This window comes from Peromyscus leucopus, chromosome 17 (assembly GCF_004664715.2).
Source record: "Peromyscus leucopus breed LL Stock chromosome 17, UCI_PerLeu_2.1, whole genome shotgun sequence".
NCBI classification, from domain to species: domain Eukaryota; kingdom Metazoa; phylum Chordata; class Mammalia; order Rodentia; family Cricetidae; genus Peromyscus; species Peromyscus leucopus.
The window spans coordinates 9,835,949-9,845,125 of record NC_051077.1 but is presented as its reverse complement, the minus strand read 5'-3'; the positions used below and the strand labels follow the sequence as shown (position 1 = coordinate 9,845,125).

The following is a 9,177-nucleotide window of genomic DNA, read 5'->3' as shown; positions in this document are numbered from 1 at the left end:
TAAAAACTTAATGAAACTGCTTCCATGTTGGAACATGGAATTTGGGTTAACCTAGATCTGTGTTCCTGAGCCTTGGTCACTCAAGACAGATCCAGAATAAACTCTTATTCCATTTAGGATGAGAGTTGTGGGGTTTTTGTTTGTTTGTTTTCTTTTCTTTTTTTTCTTTTTTTGGTTTTTTGAGACAGGGTTTCTCTGTGTAGCTTTGCGCCTTTCCTGGAACTCACTTGGTAGCCCAGGCTGGCCTCGAACTCACAGAGATCTGCCTGCCTCTGCCTCCCAAGTGCTGGGATTAAAGGCGTGCGCCACCACCGGCCGGCTTTGTTTTATTTTTAATGTGGACAATTATGACATCACAACGTGGGGATCTGAGGCAGATCCACTTTTCACTGGAAAACTCTTAAATGGAAGCCTAGCACCTGCATGGATCCATTGAGTCCAGACCATCTGGTGTTGTTTTCTCATGGATTTTCCAGGGAACATCTTTATAAAGACCCTTCCATGTACCGGGCTGGCAGATACAAAGAGATGCTTGTGTCTCTCAACCTGACTACCAGACTGTTGAAAGAATGGACCCTAAGGACATGGGGTTTCCTTTGGAATCTCATGCTGGGAGATGGAAGGGGCACCATCCAGAGGAGTAACTTGTCTCCCTGAAGGTTATTTCAGTTTGAACATCTTGTCAGACCACATTAGAGGATGAAGCTAAGACTCAGCTGATGTTGAACCAATGGCTTGTGTGGCTGTGTCAGGGTGTTCTGTGTAGCCTGGGTTAGCTGAAGAAAGAAGGCTCTCCAACATCAAATTTTAAAGCCTATGTGGCAGCAGGAAGGTCCAGCCTCTTTGATGGACTGAGCCGAACAGCCTTACAAAGACTGATTTATTGATTGTTACACTAAGTATTTCCGTATACCAAGTTCCCTAATCTAATTTACATCTCTTACTAAAGGAAAGCATCACAGGCCCTCATGACTTTAGAACTTTATTATGTATCATTTGCAATACACAATAATATAAAAGCCTCAGGTAAGCCGGCGGTGGAGGTGCACGCTTTAATCCAGCACTCGGGAGGCAGAGCCAGGCGGATCTCTATGAGTTCGAGGCCAGCCTGGGCTACCAAGTGAGTTCCAGGAAAGGCACAAAGCTACACAGGGAAACCCTATCTCGAAAAAAAAAAAAAAAAAGCTCAGGTGTGCTGAGGCACCTTGTGACCAAAGTCAAGGGATGGCTGCAACCTCCTTCAGATAAACAGTTCTACAAATCACAGAAACAATCACTGTTTTCCACAAGGATTCTTTGCTGTTTACCACAATGATTCTTCAAAGTTGGGTGTTCATTCTTATGTCTGTCCCAGATACAGTGTCTCTGCTAAATTCCTACAACATGACCGCACCTTGGGAAGGACTGGTTGGATGTGCGCTTCCTTGGTCCTCTATTCAACTTTGATCTTACTTCAGGACCCTAAAGTGGACTTGAGAAGTTCGCTGGATCTCTGTCCTCCCTTCCCAAAGTGAGCACATTAAATAAATCCACCCCCCCCCCCCCCCGCTGTCTATGTTTAATTTGGTTCTTTTAATTAATTGGCTTGTTGTGGAAGGGTGGCCAGACCTGATTGGTGCAAATTGGGACACCCAAGTTACCTGTTAGAAAATAGTCTGGGACAATAGAGGAAGGGTGGTAAAGAGGAGAGAGAGAAACAAACCACTCCTCCCTTGGCCATTTAGAGAGAAAGGGACAGACAGACAGACAGAGAGAATAGTACCAGCTTAAATTTATGTGGCAAATGTCATATTTGTTTTAACCTTCTGTGTTACTAAGCATTCCTCACATCCTAAAAAATAGAGAAACTTTCTACCCTTTACTTTTTCTCAACTGGGTGCATGTCATTGTGTCATGTGTCTATGGTAATTGTTTTTAATATTTTCGGTTTTTTAATATTTTTTTTGTGCCAAAAATATTTTTTAACAGACTCTGGCCACTTCAGTTCCCCTTTTAAATCATTTTTGTTATGTGCTAAAATTATTTTTTGGCATGCCCAATTAAAATGCACATGCAGATTCAAATTTAAATATTGTAATCATATATTAAGGCTTGATAAATACATACCATTATGAATTTGACTACTCTAAATATCTTAAAACCTATTAAAATGACATCTTTGGGAATATTAAATGTTTCAACAAATATCCCATTGTCTGGGAGCTCAGACTTCCCCTTAGCCACTTAGGGCTTCTGATGCCCTTAAGGCAGTGATTTTTCAACCTTCCTAATACTGGGACCCTTTAATGCAATTCCTCATGTTGTGGTGACCCTCAACTGTATAGTTATTTTTATTGCCACTTTATAACTGTCATTTTGTTAGTTATGAATCACAATGTAAAGATCTAATATGCAATCTCAAAGGGGTCACAACCCACAGGTTGAGAAACCACTATGTTAAGCCACTAGGTTAAGGAAAAACAGTGTTAGGAGCGGTGCAGATTACCAAAGGGAAATTGGGTTGCTTCTCCATAATGGAGGTAAGAAAGACTACGTCTACCATGTCCTGAGATTAATGTCATGGGGAACTTCCTTCTAAACGTGTTTCCTGAATGCCACGGTGTACCAGCTACTGCTCTACATCAGTGATGCTTAATAGAATTTATGGAGATGATGAAATTGTTCTGTGTGTGTCCTGCCCACAAGCCACAAACCACAAACCACAAGCTGCTCCTGAGCTCTTGACATGGGACTAGTGCAAGAGAGAGTCTGAACTGTAAAATTCATTACATTATATGGAAATTAAGCAGTTACACATAGTTAAGAGCCGCCCTAAAGTAGAGAACCATCAGTTAAAAGCATTAAGTCCTTGTTCTTGTTGGTTTCCAACTGCAAATGAGCAGGCAGTGAAGGGTGAGGCCAACAATAAACAAATGAGGAGATGAATCCATAAATAGCATGTTTAGTGCTACAGAAAATATAAAGGTAGAGTAGATAACAAGGAGATGTACGGTATTTTAAAATAGGATTTCACGGGGCTGGAGAGATGGCTCAGTGGTTAAGAGCACTGGCTGTTCTTCCAGAGAACCCAGGTTTGATTGGAACTCACAACCCCTTGTAACTCCAGCTCCAGGGATTCCTCTTCTGGCAATCATGGAAGCTGTATCCACTGTGTGGGATACATAGGCTTATGCAAACAACGCATCCAGACACAGAACCCACTTCTTCAGAATTCTAACATAGACTAAAGACCAGCAGCCTTCTGGGGCTTCCCTGGGACTCCAACACCAGATCGGGACTGCTGAGACATCCAGCCTTGTGGATTGAACAGCAATCAGATCCTTGGCCTCTCCATTGCTGGCCAGACCACAATGTGTAAACCACTCTAATAAATCATTATATTATATATATATATATATAATATATATATATATATACATATATCAGTCTGGTCCTCTAGAGAATTGGCAAATACACTCAACAGGCTCCTACAGGTTTTGCTATTAAATAAAAAAAATGTAATTATATGCCATATGTTAAATAGCTAATATATACAACCTGCCTGGGCATTCAAGCTCTCCGGCTTTGCTTGTCTTACCTACTTCACAGAAGGGAATTTTCCACAAGAGACATAGATCATCTTTGTGTCTCCATTATTGTGATCAAAATACACACGAAACAGAAAAGATTTAAGAGCTGTAGGGTTGGGACAGCAGTGATGGCCCGCCATGATTAATAGTGTTAAACTGTTGCTCCTGAGTAGGATGGTGAAGATACATATAAAATCCCAAGCTGAAGGCTACTGACCTTGGCAGCTCAGGTTGAGCTGCAATTTCCTGACTGAATGGGTGGGTCTGCTGCCCTGAGATAGAAGATAAATAATGGCAAGGGAGACCCAAAAGAAGCAAAAGATTTACACGATAGTCTCACAACCCTTTCTAATCCAATAGGACCAATTATAAGCAAATGTTTTCATCTTCTAATTGTGGCCCTATGGACATTCTTCTTTTTTGAGGATCTATAAATTTGCTTGTAACATTTATTTTGGATGACTAATTTGGTATACGACCCTTCTGTCTCATCAACCCCTATACTCGGATGGCAGATGTGTGCCATGACACACAGATGTGTGCTCTGTTTCTCAAACGGCACTTATTAACATATTCAAAACAGTTTTGATGTTAAATTTAAGTAAAAGCATCATCATCAGATGTGGACGTGGCTCAATGAATAGTTATTGAATGCTTTTTGTCTTTAAAGTGAGGAGACTTGTAGGGGGCGCCAGGGTGACATGATACTGTCATTTACAAATTTTGGGTCACATGCATAGCTATCCTGGGATGCATGTCGCCTATGGGTCTCAAATTGGATACAGCTGCTAAAGAATAACTCAATGAAGCTATACCCAGCTATAAATCAAGATGAGAGGTCATGGAGGTGGAGAAGGAACTCAGATGGAGACAGAGAGAGCTCTGTCAATCCTGGTAGCCTACAATGATGTAATCTATCAAATTGATTGCTGTGATTCATTTCGACAGAAGTGATGTAAGTGCACCAAGGCTAGAGTTCTGGTTCTGGCAAGGGCCACATCACACAGCTCCTGAGCCTCAGCAAGGACACGGAATAGTACAGGAAGAACTGGCCCTTGTTGGAGTCACAAGGCCATGGGAGTTTAGCAGGTGGCTCCTGCTCAGCGATTTAGCCCAGGATCCGGCGCTCCCTGGTGTGGCCTTCAGCCAAGCTGTACTGGAGACTTCTGCTCAAACCAAGCTATAGGAAGTCTACAAAGGTACCCTGATATTTCAAAGACCCCTGCCTTTTCCCCTGTCCATTTCCCTTACCAGTCTAGAGTTTGCTTATAGTTAGCATGGTCTAGCTATGCACTGTTAGTTAGCATGGTTAGCTACACACCATTAGCATGGTTTAAACTCCTCTTCTGTTTTTGGGGAACTATGTTAACACTAAAGTGAGTCCTGCCTTTCAGGGCAGAAAGCAGAATCCCACTGTGCCTGCTCCTATGTAGAGATGGCGAAGACTAGAGACCAGCGCCATGGCATCCATTAGCTGTCACTCAAGACCTGTCATTTGGAAATGAGCAAAATCAGGCAGTGACAGGGCATGGGATGATTTATCATGCAGACTTGGTGAGGATCAGGCCCAGCTTTGGAAGAACAGAAACACAAAGGGGGCAGTGGGGCAGATTAACATGCAGAGATCCACAGAGCTTCGGCAGGGGCTTCCAGGGAAGACCAGCTCTGTGGTGGGATAGAGAGGGGTCTTATGTTCATGGAGTCAGAATTCCCCCTTATAAAAGTCAAACTATCTCTTTAATCAACTGCCTATTGTGCCTCAGCAAATAGAGTTAACTTCAGTTGGGTTTAATTAATAGCCCCGAGGACTACACTGATTGAAGATCATGCTCCTGAAAAAGGGCCATATTCCTTGCAAAACACACCCTGCTGTGTGGGTTTCCGACACCAGCTTTTGCATCCTCAATTCACACCCTCCTGGGGGGCTACCTGCAAGGGGTTTTTGTTTTATTTCATTTTTTCTTGACATAAAGTCTCACTTTGTAGTCAAAGCTGGTCTTGAAGATTTTCCTACATTGGCACCCTGAGATTACAAGTGTGTGCCACCATATTGTTATGATTTGGATCCCAAATGTCTTCCAAAGGCGTATGCGTTGAAGGCTTTGTTCCAAGATGATTGTGTATTGGGACATGGTGGACCTTTGGAGGAAGTAGGGCTTAGGGGAAGGAAGTTAGGCCATTGGGGGGTGTTCTTTAAAAAAAAAATACTTAAAAAAATGTTACGTCTGAGTATTTTGCTTGCATGCATGTCAGTGCATAAAACATGCATTCCTGTTGCCCACAGGTGCCAGGAGAGGGCACTGGTTCCTCTGGAACTGGAGTTATGAATTGTTGTGAGCTGCCATGTGGGTTCTGGGAATCAAACTCAAGTCCTCTGCAGGAACAAAAAAAAAAAAAATGTTCTTAATTGCTGAGATATCTTTCCATCCCATTGGGGGTATGACGTTGAAGGGAATGTTTACTCTCTTTGCTTTCTGGCCACCATGAGGTGAGGCGCTTTACAACCTACCTTGTTACGATGCTGTCGCACCACACTCCCCCAAAAGGACCATGAACTGAAACCTCTGAAATACGGAGCCCCTTCAGCTAGCACAGTATTTTATCACAACAGCAGAACAAAACTAAGACAAATACCATGGCAAAAAGCAACTTAGGGGAGAGAAGGGCTTATTTGGCTTAAAATCACAGGTTATAGTCCACCACGTGGGCAGGAGATTAGAGACAGCTGGTCACATCACCTCTGTGGTCAACAGGATGGAAAACCAAATGCGCCCATGCCGCCTGCTTGCTTCTGGTCATTGTTCAGACAGCTCTTTTCTTCTTACTCTTACACAGTTCAGAATCCTGCCTGTGAAATGGTTCTGGGATTCACGCAGGACTCAGGACCATGTTGCTGTCTCATTCAGAAGAGATGCACGATTCTTAGAAATTGTCCACAGGACCCATCATCACGATGCTGTTCAATTCCAGCCTCTGCAACTTCATCACCCCGTGGAATTGCTATGAGAAAGCCCTGGGGGGTGTGGCTCTTGCTGCCAAAGGCTATTTGAATGACTTGGTAAAGATGCGGGAACTGGCCACCAGGAGCTGGGTCTCCTGGGAATTTGGAGACATCCTCTTCCAGACGACCCAAGTCCAGAACCAGCTAGCTGAGAGGCTGCAGTCTTTTCACCGTGAGCTGCTCGCTCTGCTGCAGCAGAAGGTAGGGCTGCACCCTGGGTATCTGAGAGCTGTGCTGGAGAAACACCAGGCAGAACAGAGGAGCACAGGAAATGCCCTGGACAGGAGTGGGGAGCAGCTGGAGAAGCTCATCAGGAAGAGCCAGGTACACCGACCATGCTCTGCCTTCTTCAGCATCAATTATTTAACTAAGATTGCATTCCTTATATAAAAATAAATAGGCGCACGCACATCTTTAGTATGTTAACACATGTTCGTCTTTTATGAATGCTAAAATGATATGTATACCAAAGTGTTTTAAAACAAATTTATGATTTATTATAAATATATTATAAGGGAATGTTTGATTTGTACATCTGTTTTATCTCCCTAAATAACCTGGGGTCACATAAAACTTTTTTAATGAAGAAGATTGCTCCTAGAAAACTTTGGAATTCCCCCGATTTCTCCTCTCTTTCCAAGACCGGAGTGTTTTTAATTTCAGAGGAAGTGGGCTCCTCCTACAGTCCCAAGGCAACAAAGCACCCATACTCTAAACGTGGTTGACAAGTGAGCCTGCTAGCCAAGTCTACTCCATCAGCTGCTCTAAATGCTTTTAAAAAAACACCTGGTTTTTAAATAGTTGAAACACTCAAAAAATAATACAATGTGAGAAGTAAAAATTACATGTTGTCCTAACTTGATACAAACTTGGACATGGATTCTAACCCATAAAAGCAACTAAAATGTTGCTTTTGGTCATGGTTTCATCACAGCAAAATAAAGAAGCAACCTAACACTTATGGGATGAAATGTCCACATGCAAAAGCTAAGTCTTGTTGGAACACAGCCACACTTAATTGTCGGCAGTGTCCACGGCTCTACGGTGGCAGAACTGAACGCGTACCGTAGAGACAGCATGTCCTGAAAAGTCTCCAACAATGTTTGCCGGCTGGTCCTTTTCAGGAATCTGCTGGACCCTGTTCTGCATGAATTAGGGGTAATTCTAGTCTCCATCCACCATTTGTTACTATTGTTACCGTTATTAGTGTTGAGAGGGAATGAAACCCAGTTTGGGGCCAGTGGACCACAAGGTCAAGCCTGACCTAAAACAGTCAGGGAGGAGAGAGGTGTTTTCCTCCGATGGAAAGAGGCCTGAGGATGCTTCCTTCTTACTTGGACAATGCATGTAAGGCTGCAACATACAGAGTTATGCCAGCTGACTTCGAGTCACTAGGGAAAAGGCAATCATGGAAAAATCTAAGCTGTTAGCCAACCCAGCCCTTCCTACTTCTAGATATCTTTTCATATACAAAATGATGATTATCACAGCTTGGGGACTATGTTACCTGTTGCCAAGTTTGTCCTAAAATACACGAGGGGAGAAATTTTTTTTCCGTTATGACATGTTCTCTATTATTGATGACTCACAAAACTGTGAGCAGTTATGAGCATCATCTGTAATTATTTTGCCACTACATTTTATCCTTAAAAATACACAAGTTTACAGCTCATGAAATGTACATGTGATCTGACTTTCTGTCCTTCATTTTTGCAATACCATAAAGATTTCCAAAGATACGTAAAAGAAACTGCCTCCTTTCAGAGATTGTTCTAACAACTACTTCATTGATGCAAATCCCCCTTTTCTTTCACAGTTTCATAGAAATCCAAATCTGTTTATTCTTTCAATCTCAAATATTGGCTGTAATGATTCCAAACAAGACTCGAGGGGGTTTGCAACAGAAGTTCTATAGTGGGTACTGAGACTGTGTAAATAAAGCATTATTTTTCCTCACTTAACCAAATGAGTATTTGAATCCGAGATGTTCTGTGCTTGTGATTTGTTTGCAACGCCACTTACCACATTGGTTATTTTTTTCCCCCTGTGATGTCATTTACCTGCACATTGTGAAATTCTGGTGCACTGACCACGGCTTGATTCCTGTGGTCAATCTGTCTGTCCTCTCACCTGCGTCAAACCGGCTTCCATTCCAGGTCGGCCACAGTGACATCTTGCGCAATCCCGAGGGGCGCCGGCCCCTGCCTTGAGCAGAGAGGCCAGTGTGCCACTGTGTTGGCTCATTTGGAATTCAGCTCTGAAATACCTTCTGTCGGTCAGTGAGAGCAGTGTTCCATGCCTATGACAGGAGTTTTCAAGCGGAGAGGGGGATGGTTCCGCAGTTAAGAGCGCTTGTTACACTCAGAGGACCCCGCACACGAAAACAAGGCCGCTCCTAACCACCCGTAACTCTAGTTAGGAACTACAACTTTCCCTTCCAGCCTCCACAGGCACCAGGATGCATGTGTTCAGACATATGCATACATTTAAAAATTAATTAAATCTTAAAAGACAAAGAAGCCCCAATATCCCTGGGGACTCCTTGAACAGAGTTGCCTAGGTACTTTATTTAGTGGGAATCTATAGCTCTCCAATCAGTTCTTTCTT

The 9,177-nt window shown here is 42.9% G+C and overlaps 1 long non-coding RNA gene across 1 annotated transcript; it reads left to right on the top strand.

Annotated features, from left to right (window-relative positions):
* The first annotated feature begins 275 nt into the window (after positions 1–275).
* On the top strand, positions 276–8,531 carry LOC114686263. Its single transcript, XR_003733565.2, has 4 exons — positions 276–1,026; positions 1,191–1,510; positions 4,518–4,768; positions 6,405–8,531. It is a non-coding gene; the product is annotated as an uncharacterized LOC114686263 (long non-coding RNA).
* Positions 8,532–9,177: the final 646 nt, after the last annotated feature.